The sequence below is a fragment of the Pleuronectes platessa genome, chromosome 1 (genome assembly GCF_947347685.1).
Source record: "Pleuronectes platessa chromosome 1, fPlePla1.1, whole genome shotgun sequence".
Classification (NCBI taxonomy): Eukaryota; Metazoa; Chordata; class Actinopteri; order Pleuronectiformes; family Pleuronectidae; genus Pleuronectes; species Pleuronectes platessa.
In genome coordinates this window covers 7191541-7209222 of record NC_070626.1, presented here as the reverse complement: position 1 = coordinate 7209222, position 17682 = coordinate 7191541, and the positions used below count along the sequence as shown (strand labels likewise).

General features: G+C 39.5%; 1 pseudogene; it reads right to left on the bottom strand.

Moving 5' to 3' along the window:
* Positions 1–14740: 14740 nt before the first annotated feature.
* On the bottom strand, positions 14741–16219 carry LOC128439249 (uncharacterized; annotated as a pseudogene).
* Positions 16220–17682: the final 1463 nt, after the last annotated feature.

The following is a 17682-nucleotide window of genomic DNA, read 5'->3' as shown; positions in this document are numbered from 1 at the left end:
CCCTTCAGGTTTTTATATTATCCAGAGGCCACTGCAGGTTCTCCACTAGGAAAAGGAGGGGTGAGGGGTTTCCAATTAGTTATATAACTGTATACTGTTGTTTTGATTTTGTTTGTTTCATTGGATTACACAAAAACTACTAGACAGAAACTCAGTGCAAGGATGCAGTATGGATCAGGGACGAACTCCGATTTGTTTCCACTTTCTTTAAAATGGCCAAGGTTGCAAAGAATCACGCAGTTTTAGGAGACTAAAGAGGTCTAACTTTCATTTAACCTGCTTTAAATCACAAAGGGTACTCATTCTCTACTCCCGTTCATGGGAATATGTTTTAAATGGGCTGTTTTGCACCCACAAAGAGCTAAGAAATATTAATATAGTCCCTGTTGTTTAGAAATATCCTGTAACTGGCCATCATTACAAAGAAATATATCAAAGATGCACCTCAGATGGAGCAAATATAGACAATAATCCCCCCGATGTTCAACAGTCATTGAAAAGTGCCTTACAGCTCACCTTTATGTAGTCCTCAGAGCTGAAAAAGATGTGAAATCATTTGACTTTCCCGTCTTCAATAAACTAACACTTGTTTGATGGAAGGGATCAAGTGCACCCTGTGGGTAGAATCATCTCTTCAGCGTCCCTAAGAGATCTGGATGTTTGGCTTATGGCAGAAGCACTAGGAATGCACAGTTGCACTGTTCAAAAGCTTTTTTGACTTTGACTGCCTCCCTTTTGTACATGTTAGGCTCCTTCTTGGCATGTGTGTCTGACTATGTCCCTAGAGTCAATTATCGCACCTCATTTGTCTTAAGATGTGATGTGTGAAAGTAAGTCAAGGCCGGCTAATTGATTTAGTTCCCGTCCCTTGGGTTTCTTGTAATCCAATTATTAGAGTGCACATAATGATTTTAATTTACTTTCTGATGTGGAAAGTAAATATGCTTATTTACTGCTAAGAGAAAAAGTGATGTTGAAATATATACTTACAGACCTAAATAGTAGTAACACTGTGGAGAAGAAGTATTCTCTACCCACACTATAATAATGTGATGTGATTCTACTATTTCTGGAGTGGCAAGGAAACTAAGCAGATCCTGGCAACATGTCCAGTCCTTTTTATGGGATTTTTTTTGTGCAGGCAGCTCACAGTCGGGGCTCAGGTGCTGTTGAGAGGTGCAATTACCGCGAAAACCTAACCAATTGTCTGAGGGCCTGTAAATGAATTTTTGCTATTATTTCACTCCTGGCAAGAATTCTTAATAACTGCCACACTGGCATTTTTCCTTATCGAATAGATTAGTTAAATGTCAGGCAAAATGTAAATGAATTAATAAACACAAGCCCTGGTTATAATGCTCTTTGTATTATGCAGCTTTTCAGTGTTTAACGCGGCAGCGTCCTATACAAGTAGAAGGCTATAACTGATTGCTTGTTTGGCCCTCTGGGGGAGACATGTGATTGGCACAGTTTATTTTTTTTTTCCTGAGAAACAAGGTTGCAGGGGAATGAGTGACAAAGTTGTAATGGAAAAGACCTGCACAAATGTTTAGGAGTCACACATCTGTCAGTCATGCCCTGTTTACACGGGGCCAAGACAAATCTCAAAATGAAGTTCACAATTACCGATGCTATATGGGCTTCACTTTATTATCCATACCGTGAAGATTGGTTATGTTAAATCGGTTCCACAACGACACAGGTACACAGATAAATACTGTGCGTTTTGTGGTGAGAGTAGCAGGGGCATATTAACCTACCAGCATGACATCCTGGTAAAAATGCTCCAGGTTCACTCCTTGTAGCGTTTGTCTATGTTGGAAACTCACCTTTATCCTGATTTGCACCATGGTGACTTGATTAAAGACAATTTAAAGAAGAGGGTAGGCTAGTGGATGGGAGGACGTCTGAATGGCTTTAAGGACACACTAAAGCACTTAAGGACACTATGGAAGACTTTGCCCCTGCTGATGGGGATTTTGTTGTTTTTGATGCTAGTTCATGAATGCATTTGCAGTATTGTGGTGTAGGAGAGACTGCGATGGCCTTATGGGTGCTGTGAGTTGTATAGTGGGGCAAAAAGAAACATAATCGTTTGATGGAATGCACCTGCATCCCATCAGCCCGTTCTGTGCTTTGTGCCTTTTCTTTTTGCTTCGTTGTAAAAGCCTCACAGTACCTTTGCAATACCCACCAGAATTTCTCAGTGGTCACAACATTGCAAATAAATTACACCTACCAGGAGGCTTCAAAACTATTGAGTGTGCCGGAAGTCTTTGATTTTCACAACAGCAGTCTAGTTTTGCAATGATAGCTCTGCATTGATGTAAAAAGTCCAAACAAAAACCTCACACTACATGAACTCTTCATTCTTTCTTACTGCTGCGATCTATGCAATCTGGTACATTTGAATAGCGTATCAATATTTTAAATCAGAACTGTATTACTAACATTATTATACAATTTTACATCAAATCTGTACTTGCACTGATAATAATATTATTGGTGCTTCAACGATGCTTCTTTTCTTCCATTGAAGGAGACAGACAAAACCTGTTTTCACTGAATGGTTGAAGTTGATATCGGACATTTACTCTTTTGAATCACTGATAGCAAGAACTTTCAATTACAATATTTAAATGTCTACAAAGAAAGGAAAAAGGCATAGCAGATTAAAAATAGTCCTCTTACTTTCTTGTACATATTATTTTCTATTATAGTTGATTTACTTTGTTAGATAGTCCACTGTCATGATCTGATGTGTTTGTGGATTTTCTTTGCCTGACCATAATGTGTTGTACTGTGCTGCATTTAGTTATTTATAAAATGGAGAAGGCAACGACAAATTAATAAAAAAAAACATGTATCTAAAGATCACCATTACATTATTAATGAAAACTAGTACAAGTGTACTGTAATACACTTAAGAAGACAGTTAACAACTGTATCAATAGTTATAACGAGAAAGCCTAAGGATAACAATCAAGTGTCATAATTGTCCTCCTGTGCCCTTGAAGAAAGACACAGTGGTGTCCTTTAGGCCTGTCCTTCCCTAATAAAAGTTACAAGAATCATAAAAAGGATTGCAGAGTAACTGGCTGTAATTAATAAAACAGTTTTAATTCTGCAGATATTCTACTTGGTATTAAATGTGTTGAAATTATTAACAATTTAATACATAAACAAATGGAGCATGAATGTAAAACATGCAATTCATCCTTATAAAAAATAAGTTTTTCTATTAAAACACCAATTAACCGTTCTTAATGCTTACAGAAGTATCATGCTGTTTCCCTGGAATGCATATTGTTTACAGAGAGTATGTGGGGACAATACGGCATTTCTCACTCCATGATACAGGGTATTCCTTTAAATGTAATGACATGTAAAAGTTAGCGGAATAAACATAGTAATGAAGCTCGTTTGGAGTTTTGCATTATTAAAAAAATGTATAATAATACATAACATTGGTTTAGATACTATTTTAGTGGATGGTTTAATTTCTACTATGTTATGTAAAGCTATGTCCTTTTCATAATGCATTTTTCGTTTGGTTTGTAGCATCTAAGGCAGTGGTCACCAACCTGTCGATCGAGATCGACTAGTTGGTGTCTTCATAGGTCTTCATTGTTCATCCCTGAACTCCCTGGTCTTACTGGCTGCGGGTTCGGGAAGTGTTGGAAATACGTTTGTGGCATAGACATAAAAACATTGTGGTTCATAGCAGAATAAACAGAGAAAATTATCTTTCGCCAGAGTTTTTATTGTCTATCTGATGAATTTATGTCACAAAAATACATGGTGGCAAAACTTTCTGAGTGTGTTTCAAAATAAAAGCTCTCCAGCGTTTCTATTGGCGGAATCCTTTCTTTTGTTTGGAAAGGTTTTTTTATTGTGCAATATTTGCAGGAGTGGAAGATGCTTCAAACTGTGTGGTACTGGTATTAATTTGAGTACACAGGAATATTTTATACAAGGAAATAGTCATATGTATGGCCATTTTCAAGGCGAAACCACAAATAATGTGCTCCAGTAGCAACTCCTCTGCAGAACATATTATTGAGCTGAGAAGCTGAATATTGTGCATTGAACAGATGCTGTAAATATGAATGGATATTATTGTAAATATTGTGCATAACTGCTGTTTTATTTAAGCTCGTACTTTCAGACTTTTTTTTATAAATTTGAAGACAGCAGAAACAAACCATGAATAAAGCTTATTATATTGGATATCATGGTGACCATGTTATGTATTTCATTACTTACACATTCAGTAAATTTATAAAGATAAAAGCAATCATTTGAAAGTGTGTTTCTGCTCACCAGGCAAATGTAGGTTAACTATTTAATCTTTTTTTCAGCTTTGTTTTTGGTCCCCTCCACGAAATGTCTGGCTCTTTAGTTACCAATGCTACACTAGTTAACTAGTCGCTTACTTTTCCTGTCTGCTGTTTGTTGTTGCCTACTGCAGCTGAAAATAATAAAACACAATCACAAAATCCATAGTTGTTCAGAGAACAGCATGGTCTGTGGGCTGTACTCTGTGGGACCACCGCGAGAGAGGGATCACCGTCATGTGATTCATAGTTATCATTCCAATAATTGGTCATAACCCTTTGAGACTGTGATTTTTGCTTTTGTTGGGAACATGGATATATACTGTTCATGGCTCAGTTGAGTTTTTCCTCTTTCTCTACAAAGACTGTTTAATATAAATGATAGAACTTGTATGTACTGTTGTTGTTTAGGGCTCTTTCAAATGAAACAGTGATTGTACTATAATTAGAGTATAAAGCTTCCCAGGGCTGAACAATGTGAGCAATGTTTTCAGGAGTTCTTTTGTTGCTCTTCCTCTCCCTTAACTTCACCCCATCTATCAGAGCTTAAGAATTAATCAATGTATTTATAATGGCCTTCAAGCCCTGTGGCATCTCTCAAGGCTACGCAACCAAATAGGATGTAAAGCTGTGATCCTCAAAGAATTTCCATCACAGGAATAATGCGGTCCCAGGGCACCGCTGCAAACGCTTGCCCCGAGCATTAGGCACAGATAATTTAAACACATAAGCAGGTTCTTAGCGCACCTTAATCAATGCCATTGGTGTCTTTTAGTTGGGAGGGAGGGGAAAGCAATAAAGAGATAACACTGGTATAACCTGGGGACTCGCTGCAGAAGAAATATGGAGCGCTGAAGCCCTCTGGGTAATGAGAAACAAAACTCCTGACAAAGAATTCTCCTCCTGGAGTTTCTGCACCACAGCAAAGTCACATAATGAGCACGATCACACCTCATACAGTCGACGAGTACAGAAAAAGATTACTGGAGTGCCATTTGACTCACAAATAAATGGTGCAATAAAGTTAACATGAGCCTTTGCCAAATCTGTGTCTGGCATATGATGTTTGGAAATAGCTGTTTTGGAGCAGACATGTCGGCACAAATACGAGCAATCCTCTCAAAATCCCATTGTGCTGGAATGTTTTATGATGTTATCAACTACTAAAAGGCATAAAAGAGAAAACAGAGCAGACAAGTGAAACTTCATATTGCAGTGTGTAATAAAATAATCCAACAAGCATAATTCAAAGACCCAATGGGAAGCGGGAAATTCTTCATCAGCGCACTTTCTGCTGTAACCAGGCATCCACATCAACAGCCCCTTCCCCCATCTCCCATGAAACTGATATATGAAACCATTTCCCCAAAACCAAACATGCCCGAAAACATTATTAGTGCCATTTCCTCTTCTGTATTAAGGTGCGAAGTGCTGAAGGCAGATCGGACAGAGCCTTTCCCGGTGATGAAGTGCCTTCCTCTTTAGGTCTCTCACACATCACAGAGGAAATGTGTGAGATTTATCAGTGTTGGCCCTCTCAGGAGCATTCTCTGTGGTGGAGCAGCTCTCCGAGGACACTGCTGTGCTGCTCTTTCTCAGGGAGCAGGTGTACCTTTGTTTTGAATCATATCTTTGATAGCATTGTCAAAAACACCAAATGAGAGATAGATAACTGGAAAACAGAAGATTTGTGCCTGTGTGTATAAATAGAACTAAAAGAGCTGATCCTGCTATTCAAAACCACAACAAATGATCAGTCCATTTTAAATTCAAGGCTCCATTTGTGTAAAGTTTGTTTGGAAAATGACCAAACAGGGTTTTTACTGTTTTTCATATATTATAAAGCTTTGACCTTTGTGAGTCTTGGATTATTTATGCTTTCCTTGCATCTGCCACACTGAACTGTGCAACAATTTCTGCACCTTAATTATCACCATTAGGTCACAGCCTTTACCAACTGTAAATAGGCTATAGCAGGACACGATGTTGCATCTTTGTGTTTATCTGTATAGAACAGATTGATCATCGTTTGAGCAGCAGAGGCTGCTTTAGAAACATGTATGTATGTACTGTATCTTGAAAATGTTTCATTCTGTATAGTAACAGGCAGAAAGATATGGTGCAGTTTTGTGTCGCAATTAATAATTGTGAATCACTATGTGATTGTTTTTGGCCCTTCTGTGACATAACTCTAGTCCCATCCAAAGTTGTAGTTGATTCATTTTCAGCAGAAGCCTTGTCTTTGAGATTTTCGGCCTTGCTACACAAACAATGCAAACAGTGACTAGTAGAGCTAATTTTAAGATCATCAATAGATCGTTCACCCATGTTCACATTTTGTAAACCACCTAAGGATCTGTCCCAGCATGCAGTGGGTTTGAGGCACGTCTGGATATATCCCCATAACTGTGACATATCCGTCATAGGGTTAACACACAAACGCTCAGACAGACAGAAAAAAACATGCAAGTGAACATCTCCTATGTTGCCTTCACTGTTTATTTATTTGCTCTCCTTAAATAGCAATCCAGCAATCTTCAATAAAATATGTTTGAGTAAAACAAAAGTCCACCCACATGACAGGAAGGCGGTTTGAGATAAATTAAAGATATATTTCTAACTGTTAATCATACAAAGCAACTCTAGTGCAACCCAAGAAAAACACATTTTCTTATTGAGTTGTAAATATTTAAGGTCCCCTTTAAATCATGGAGCCTGTCATTAATATTTATAATCCAGGAATCCTGTAGGCCTGTATAGGCTCTGTGGTTCTGTGAGATAAATTCTACTATAATCATCAACTCACAGGGTCAATGCTGCCATGCTTATATTGTCCAGCAGTCCAAAATCAGAATCACCTACATGAAATCTTCATCAAATGCCGAAAACCTATTCATGGTACTCAGTTACACAACTTCTGGACTAAATTAAATTCATTGACATGCTGAAAGAACGCCGAATACTCTCTTGAGTCTACAGCTTTTTTGAAGCGGACCTATAATGCTTTTCCTTTATTTCTGTAATATATATAGATGGGTTTCTGAGCATCATTATCAGTATTTGTGTCCTCTCTCCTAAAAGATGGTTACAGTTAACACAGGGAATGTCAGATCTAAACACCTCTTAAAAATTACTTTTAATGATATTTTGTATCGGAAATATGTAGGGTTTCGATATATCTACTGAATGTGATATGTCAGTAACAGTTTTTTTTAAAGAAAGCCATTTTTGCATTGAGTCAACAAGAAACAAATAATATCTATGCCAATACCTGCTACAAAAGTGGATTACTCCTTCAGTGTTCTCCTGCACTGTGTCAAATTTAGTTAAACCACAGCCAGTAAAGACAGAGTTGCAGTAAAGTGTACCAAGCTAAAGAAAACTTTAAATTGAAATAATACAAAAAGCATTCAGTCTCTCTTCTCAATTTCACATTTCAATATGCATTGCTGTAATCACGAATATACATCACTGTAAGATTGTTCACGATAATAAATTAAGTATTTTTAAACAGCTTGTCAAATGAAATTGTCAGGGAAATATATACTCCTTAGACGTCCAATGTCCAACAAATTACTTAACGACATTGTTTCAACGATGCCTCATATCCGATTCACACCAACTGCTTTCTGAGCATGTCTGCCTTACTTACTGACAAACCAGGAAGAGTTACACAGGAAGTTACTGAAAAGAATGTGATTTAAATATTAAGGTTTACAAAATGCCTTAAAGGCAACACAACCCCACTGAGGAGCATGCTAACAGTACAGTTTGTAAACCCGTCTGTTACAATGTTTTATATTAACTAATAAATATGTACTTTTTTAAAAATGAGATAAACTATTATCCTCGAGAAACAAAAGCTCAGACATTAGACTGTTATGAATGCTTGATTCTAATGTGAATTTACTTTCACAATAACTCACTCAAACTTTACAACCCCCCCAAAAAAACCACAACTTACGACCCACTGTATCTTAGAGGTAGATAAAGCATGTATAATGTCCTGATTTGAGCTGGTTCGTGTACATTGTGCACCCCGCACTGTCTGCTATGGTGCTCTACCACGACCTGCTGCAGGGGATGCACTTGCCCATCTGTCATCAACACCTCAGGGTCGCATTGACACAAAGAAAATCTGACTCATTCATCTGGCATTCAGGCATATTTCCCACGTCTACAATCATTTAGAGGTGCATGTGTTACAAGAGTTAGAAATGTACTTTGTTTATTCTTATTTATAATTTGAATTTGTGAATTTAATTAGTTATTTTACTTTATTAACGTTACCTGCGGAAATGACCTTGCTGTGCATCACCTTTTGTGTTCCTCTGAAAGTTCATACTTCCTGTCGACCCCTCCCCCCCTTCAGTGTTTTTTGCATTGATGAGGAACGGAGGTGCAGCAAGAGGAGAAAATAATCACAGCAAAACAATGTGTTGTTTTCCACAGAGGAAGCAAATAAAAAGCTGGAAAACAACCCCCTGAGTCGTTCTTTCCTATGCCCTATAAATATCTGTTACACATGTACAATAGTATCAACAGGTGACTACATCAGTTTTGCCAAAGAATAAGCAGGATAATGGGTGTAATTTATGCTGGCCACTCTCAAAGTCTTGATCAGATTCAGGCATGTGCACTGACAGAATTAAATTTTTTTTATTCAGATCAATTGTTTTCTGCTACTTACTTTCCGTTGATAGCTCCACAACCTCACAATGGAATGAGCCTGTGCTCACAAGCGCTGGATGTGCTGCCCCTTGGAAAACGATAATCAGCCAATCAGGAGAAAGCAGGTTTTTAAGGAAGCTTCTTATGGAAGAATGAGCAGACATTGCCTGCTCCAGTCAGAGGTTTATCTGAGGTGTTGCATAACAGGCGGTTTGAGATAAAGAATGACTTTAAATCATGCAAAGCCACTCTAGTAGAGCCTGAAAATAGAATATAAAGAGCAGAATATGAGGATAATATGTACCCTTTAAATCATAGACCCTTTAATTAGTATTTTATAATCCAGGAATCCTGTGAGGCTGTATTTAGGCACTGTGGTGACTTGAGCTAAATGCTATAATCATGTTAACTTACTCACAGTGATAGTGCATCTATGTTGGTGTTGAGTAGGCATTCTTAATACAATATTCACTGTGTTAGTTTTGTGTGTAAGCGTCATACTTTTGCAGGTATTTGGTAAAAAAAAGTATTAGATGAATTAATACCAAATGCTGGCGTTAGAGGACATGTTGAAGGACGACCACAGTGATAACAATTCTCAGGGATACAATTGCTTTGACATTGAGACATTGAGATATTTCACATAAAACCACTGTTTTGCACCACACGTTGCAAGAGCTGACTGTTGAATGTTCACGATGCTTTGTCATGGCCTCCATAAGCCAATCTCTCCTGTCAAACTTTAAACCCGTTCTCCTCTCTGTCGCTGCCAGCTGTCATTTCAGTGACTAACTGTCACCCTCCTCCTCCCCAATCACCTTCAGCGCCCTGGTCAAGTCCAGCTGAGTCCGCTCATCTCATCTGATACTCGGTCACATCCACCGCCACCAGTGTCTATAGACCCCAGGGGTTTCCTACACTATGCAGCCACGTTCCCTTCATACCTTGATGACATCACGAGGGGTCAAAGTGCCATATAGCTCTATGCACAGTTCAATCAGAAGACACTGAAGAATCAACACACAAATTGTGATGCACGATAATAATTATAAATGAGAGTCTAAGAGTCTCCAACATGGCAGATTTCTGATCAGGCCTCTGTTCATCAAACATGCGCACCAGCTATATGTGTCACTTTACATCTTTTTGTGGTGTTGTTTGTATTAATTAAAAATTACTGGGCTGGATCATCATCACATCTCTCTGGCAGGTTGTACAAGCCTTGTGTTCATTAATAATGCCTGTACCTCTTTTTGTTGACAGCCTACAATGTGATAGTGTCAGTCGAGCATTGAAGAATCGGGGGAATGCAACAGTTGAGTGACCACACTCAGTCAGGAGTGACTTCTAAAAGCTCCATAATGCAGGCGAGTGAAGTCAGATGTAGCCATCCCTCATTGGGAGCGTACACACCCGCTTGCTGGGAAGCATTTAATTTCTCCTTTCGGCACAGTGACACTTCAGTCTTTTCTCTGTAATTACGCATTATTAATGATATGTAATTTGGCAAGACAGAACCTTGGATGCAGTGCCACAGTTATTGACATTAGCTGGCGATGCTTCTTTCCTGTGGCTTCAATGAAAAGACCGTGCCTAATTATGGTCCGATTAGGGTTTTTATCTCTGAGGCTCTGTGTGGTGCCGCTGACAGCTTGTGGACACGACTGCACACTCTGTTTCCACAGACAGGAAGCTCAGTGTTTTCCTCGTGTTACACTATATCAGAGCTTGTAAGCTTTGTAAATGCATCATTTATTCACTGCCTGTTGTACAAAAGATACAACATATTGACATCCACATTGATAACTGAACAATACCCACTGTAAAGGAGGTGTAGACTTCAGAAACTTTGGCCCTTACTCAGTTTCCTCATCTTACTTTGAGGGGCGGAAACCTGAAAAGTTTTCACCATCTCCAAAATGTAATAAATAACATATGGGTGAAAGATGACATTCTAAGATGCCATTTCTACCAGTAATGGCTTGGTGGCTCTTAAGCCTTAGTTCTCCTTGTAAGGTAATGAGGTATTATTACATTGTGAAATTGGGTCAGTTTTATCACAAAAAAATAGAACTGAAATTGGCATCATGAAAGCACAGCTTTGTTTCACAGAGATTGTCATCAAAAGCACAGATAGAGGTTTCAAGGGATGAATAATACTCAAAATCTGAATTACCGGCTGCAAGTCATCAACTCTAAGATTGTTTCAAAAGCCCTGTAGTTTCTTTTTGACCTTTTGTTTTATATTATTTTTTCATATACTTCCTTCTAGCATTTTAGGGCTATGTTATGCTACTTGCAGTTTTTAAGAAAGTAATGTATTTGTTTCAATATTAACAATATGTACTAATGAACTGCCTGTTCTTAACATGCCTGTTCAACTCATCCTGTGGTAATGCTCCAGAGCCACTTCAGAATTACTCCTTGTTACTAGTGAGTCCTCCTCGCTGTGTGTCTCATGTGTGACAGCGTGATATTGTTGGTTACAGATAACTGAGACTTGGACAAAGGAAGGTGATATTCAAGCAATCCAAAAACACTAGTGTGAAGAAATCTTACATGTCTTCGTTTATCTCATCCGGGTACTTTTTGTCTGTCAGGTAGATCAAACAGCTCCTGCTATTGTGCAACAGGGACATTTGAAGGTTCCATTAAAGCCATCCAATGTGAGATCACCCCCTCCGCTTGTGATTTCATCAGCCCTACATGCAGTTCAATTACAGCCACTGTCAAGGATCACTTAGAGGAAATGATTATATAATAAAATATTTGATGGAAAAAGCGTTGATTCCTGAGATTCCCTGCAGGGGAAACTACTCCTTCCTAACTACACAGGTGAACATGTGTAGTTGGATCTAAAGTCAAATCAACAACAATTATGTGCTACCTGAAACGTAGCACATAAGGTGGCGGTTTGGGAGGCCATCATCGTAACAACTCCAATGAAGCTTGAACAAGAACTAACAGATGATCATATATGGTTCAGACACAGATGGGTGAAGTTTTCATCCATCACAGTGGCTTTCCTTTTCTCCTGGCTCAGTGTTTACACCTGCCATATTGCACACAGTCTTGCTGTGCAATGACAGATAATAGATTTTTCACCTCTAAGTAAAGTGCTATAATTGGCTTGTTTACAATCCTTCTGATTGTCCGAATGCTGTGGTTTCGTGTTAGCTATGCTGCTGTGTTATAATCGTCAGAGGAAACAGTGGGGAAAAAACAAAATACATAAAGGACTACTTACTTCAAACCTGAATAATTCTTTGGCTCTGTCGTGCCTTGGCTGTGATGTGGCCCCCTTCAGTCCCTAATAAAATATTATTAAACACACTGATTTGATAGTAGATTTAAAGTGCAAATTTTTTCACAAAGAAACACAACAAGAGCGGAACTAAGGCTATTTCCTATAGGAAATAACCACACGTTATAGCTAACAGGGAGCAATAACAGGCACGCAAATGCCAGTGGAGAGCCATTTACTGAATAGGATCAAGTCATTTCTAGAATAGTAATAGTTCCCTAAAAATATGTATATAACTACTTTCATCCATAAGCTACTTAATTTGACTTCATTGTACATTTTACTGTATAAAACCTGCAATAATTTCATTTGTCTTAATCAGAATTATATGTAGAAGAAAACAAAGTAGATGGTGTGAAACAGGGCATGCTGGATGGAATAGTAGTGACTGTCTGAAATATTCCATAAATTCCGCTCTTGGTACTGCTGCCTACAGGCTCCTGAGTTAGTTCCTCGGTGCTGGAGTCTGTCACCCAGTGCTGCAGTGTGGTCATGTCACCAGCAGGATTTTAAAACCTCCTTTTGGCAAGCTTTGAAATCGAGACCAAGAGCCATTTTGTCAGAATATTTTAAATTCACACATCCACTAGCACCGAAGGACTGAGATAAAGAAGAAAACTACGGTAGAAGTCAATCTCAGTAGCTCTATAATGTAACGAGAGGATCTCCATTTATATTGAGTATAAAAACTGTTCAGAGTTCAAAAATAGATGTCCATGATTATATTTTTAAATCAAGTGAAGAAGAAACCTCATAAAAAAGCAAGGGCACATTTATTGAAGCAAGAACAAAACACATCATCTGCCGGAAATTGATACTAGTCTTGGATTGCTATCGAATTTTCTCCTCTTTTAAATGGTCGGCAAAACAGGCTATTCCATCATTGAGGATCTTCATGAGAACTCTTTGATATAGTCTCTTTGATATTGACCACACAATCAATAGAGCTTTCCTACAATATTACTCAATTTACACAGTTAGGTAATATTAGTCTCGTAAGAGCCTATCTATTGATCTGACCACACACACACCTCTTACGTTATCAGGCGTACTCCTTGGGATCCAGTATGAGAACGACAACACTGCCCAGTTAGGCATTCAGAAGCGAAAAATTTCACATTCAATATAGTTGTTGAAACCATGCTGAAATAAGAGCAAATAGACATTAATTAAGAAAATAATCATCTGTAGTTGACCAGGATACAGTGATTCATTTGGTGAAGGTTGGCAACTAACTGCGATAAAACACCAGGAGAGCTATCGAGCCATGAGTGAATTTCTTCTTTTTGTATTCTGTGTATGTATCACAGTCTGTGATATTAACATGTAAAGAACTTGAATACTAAACTAACGAAGGCAGTAAAGACAAAGGCTGCTATCATGGAAATGTGTAGGTCAACAATGCAGAGTTTAAGATATAAAAAAAATGATCTTATGTTTTATAACCATGTTGGTTTGATTGCAAGAAAAACCAAAAAATATTTTTGGTAAGAAAGCAGAGAACGTGAGAATAACTTTTACATATTTATTTCAAAGATTTTTATGTAATGTGTCTTTGCATTAAAGGTTCAGTGTGCAGTATTTAGTGACTTCAATTGGTGAAGTTTCATTTTTGCAGCTAAATAACCCTCACCTCACCCTCCCTTCCAAACATGAAAGAGAACCTGCCTTAAGTGTTTAGTTTGTTCAGTTGGTCGACAATGAAATACATGGCGGCCTCCGTATAGAGGACCCGCTCCTGATGTAAATATAAAGTATTTAAAGGGGACATATCAAGAAAATTGGTGAGTGGGGGGCGGGGCACTCAAAACAGGTCAATCTGATGAGGGCGGTTTTAGACAGGGTAAAAAGGTACTGTTTTAAATTATCCTTGTGGTATTTTGACAAACGTATGTTACAAAGATTTCATTAAGACCCCAAGGTACCATATCAACTGTGGTAAAATGGGCATACGATGAGTCCTTTAAATATAAAGGGGTAAAGAAAACAACAATTTGTACAATAAGATGAAACACACTACTGAAAACATCATTACAATGATTTTTATATTCAATTGCTGCCAATACTCTTCACCAAAATCTTACATACTGAACCTTAAATTGTTCCAGTCTTCTTGGTATTTACTGATTCTATATGGTAAAGTACTCATGCAACGTATCTGCAAGTTCATCAAAGGCTTTACTGTGCATTTGTTGTTCTAAATGTCCAAGATGTCATCACATAAAATCAATTATCTAGCTTGGGTTTCCGAAGCTTCAGCTAGCCCATGAGCTAACTCCACATCGTCATCTCTCTTCTTCTCTTTACCTCTTGAACTGGGTTGACTCGACTTCATTTTGGATCCCACTTATATCGTGCACTTATATCACTCGACTGAGACATTTTACAAAATCAAATGAAACGGGTTTACATTTATTTATGATATATTTTACTGGAGCACCTGGGCTTTGCGACTTCTTACGTCCACGTCATAACCGGAAGCCATGCCATGTTTGTTAATCCAGGCCTTGAACTTGCAAAGTAGGCCAGAATTTTCCACTACGGCTAGCCAGGCTTCAAGCTCATGGTTGGTCGCTTGAATAGATGCCGTGTCTTTCAGTCAGCAGTCAAACACCTTTCCTAAGCTCTTCAGTGGTTTCTCCGTTTTGATGGTATCTCGGTGCTTCCAAGTGCGAAGCAGAACTTGTTCGTGCTTCAAGCCCTTCCCAGGCTTGAAGCTCATAAGAGCCCGGGTGACCAAATCCTCAAGGCCCTTCAGGATCCACCGGCTCCCTGGAACAGATTTTGTTGTCACAGTCAGTCCATCCATGAAGGCGCTAATGGGGGGATGTCGTACACCGGACTTGGTGAGGGGCCCTCTGCGCTGAAACTTCACCTGCATATTCTTGGCAAGCGCAAAAGGGTCACTGAAATGGTACATCCAGTAATGATTCCCTTCTCAAGCCTGTGCCACTCTGAGATTGTAGAACCAGCAGTCCCTCTCAGACTGAAGTTGTTGTAGAAGTCCAGAATAAGGTCAATGAACTTGCCTGGGATATGATGTCAGTTTAGTGCCTCTTCTACCAGCTTGTGGGCTATTGAGCCATAGGCGTTGGCGAAGTCCAGCCACAGCACCACCAGGTCCCCCTTGATCTCCCGTGCTTCCCTGATCAGCTGGGTGACCATGCCTGTGTGCTCCAGACACCCCGATTTCTAGGGATCCTTCCTTTCTGGACTGAGGTATCAATGTAGGGGTTCCTCAGGAGGTAGTCTGTCAGGCGCTTGGCAGCAATGCTGAAGAATATTTTGCCCTGAGCAGGGAGATTGTTGTGAACTGATTGATGTTGTTCAGGTCTTCCTTCATTGGAATCCACACCCTCTCTGCATACCTCCACCGGTGAGCTACCTTGCCTCTACTACAGATCACCTTGAGGATCCTTTGGAGCCTGAGGAGTAGCCTTGGGCCATTCTTGTATCCATTGTAAAATAGCCCACTCAAGCTGGGTTCCTGCCTGTCGAAGTCCATAGTTGGTGCAGTTGGATTAATCAAGGACTTACAGTGGCCCAGATCTTGCTCCATGGATTCATCAGTTAAGGAATCTCTGAGGTAGCGGTTTATCTCAGCCTTGTAGCAGGTGAGCCGGCCACTGCGCATCTACCCGAGCAACTGTTTTGAAAACTCCTTCCTACACCTCCTATGTCACTCAGCTGTCCTCAAGGTTGTGAGTTTCTTGCGGATGATGCTGTGCACCCCTGTGAGAGGACCCTTCTCCCCCTCCCTTGCCTCTTTGAACTGCCACCTCAGATTCTTCAGCTCCTACTTGAGTTGTTGGATCTTACTCACTCTGATGTTCATGGTGTACGGGAGTGCTCTCTTCTGCTCCAGCCCGAATCTCTCAGCTGCTAGGCTGACGATGATGATGGTCATTGACTAGAGGCGTCGGTCTGTGACCTTGTTATGCACCTAGATGTTACCAAAAAGGGATAAAAACCAAAATAATATTATGATAGTTGTCTGTAAGGCCCCTGTTGGCTCAGATGCTACTGAACAAAGATCAAGTTGTGAGGAAATTTACAACCATGTGCCCCCAGTTGAAATAATCCACCCAGCATTGCCAACGATTCAAAGTTTATCAGAGAAAAGAAAGTTATTGCGCAGGTACGCATAGTAACTCGGTTAATATTAAATACATCAATGTTAAACCAAAATAACTGGGACACAGCTTACTCATAACAGTTGCAGTAATTCAATAAAGTACCAGAGTGAGCTGGTTAGCTACCTTGTCCAACTTTTACAACCACACAGCGCTAGCGTTTTTCACATAAATTACGGTCAATAGGCGGACCGAAACGATGCTGAATTTTAACCTCACAGACGGCTAACAATAGCATTTTAAACATTATGTCAATATGGCGGACAGCCTGAAACAACAGGCGACAAGGGTGGGCTGGGGTCCACAAACATTTAATTCCTAAATAACAATATAAATACTGGTAAAAGTTAATGTTTCAAGTTTACACGAAAAAGTTTATTTAACTTAACAAAAGCTGAACAACTCTTTATTTTCCCATGGACCTTGTTTCCCACTTCAGGTTGAGTAAGAGACATTAATTCCTGTCACCAGCTTTTGGATTTTCTCTTCATTCTTCAGTATGTTGGACTTTACAGCACAAATCGTGTCAAGTTCGTCTGCAGTCAGCTGCTCCAGCTCAGCTAGTTCTGCTTTCAGAGGATCCAAATTGGGGTTAGTCGCTCTGTGCTCCTCTAGTAAGGCCTGTGCATGCTCCTTGTTAACCTGCCACCAAGTGTGATGTTCAGCCAGCATGGCATCCATTTCCTCCAGGATGTTGTCCATGATCTTTCCTAAAGGAAGGAAACTGCAGCTAACCGATTGGATGGATGAATGCAGCCACTCGACTTCCCTCGTCACTGCATCCTCTTCTTTATTCAATGCTGCTTCAGACACCCAGATCTGCTCTTTGGACTCGAGGCATGATGGCGAGAAGTCTACCTTTATATCAGGAGCATGTGGGGGTGGACGGACAGCCGCCTCCTTGAAAAATTGCTTATCTTCACCCTCGTCATCCTCAGAGAGCTTCTCCCTATCCATTATAATAGGTACTGGGTTTATGGCACTAAGGAGTCTCCCAGCTAAAGTCATACCAGCGTAAGTCTGTAAAGGTCACCTCAGTGCACTTTATGTATCAATAAAATTTACATACTGTATACACCAGTTTGTCTTTAAATGGACCCTCCCCTTTCCAATCCAACTTGCATTGTCCTCATCACTTGTGACACCACAAAAGACTGTGGTGAATGTGGTCAAATATATCCAGGCCTTTGTGGTTGACCTTGACAACTATTGGTCTGTTTGTAAGATGCATCAATGT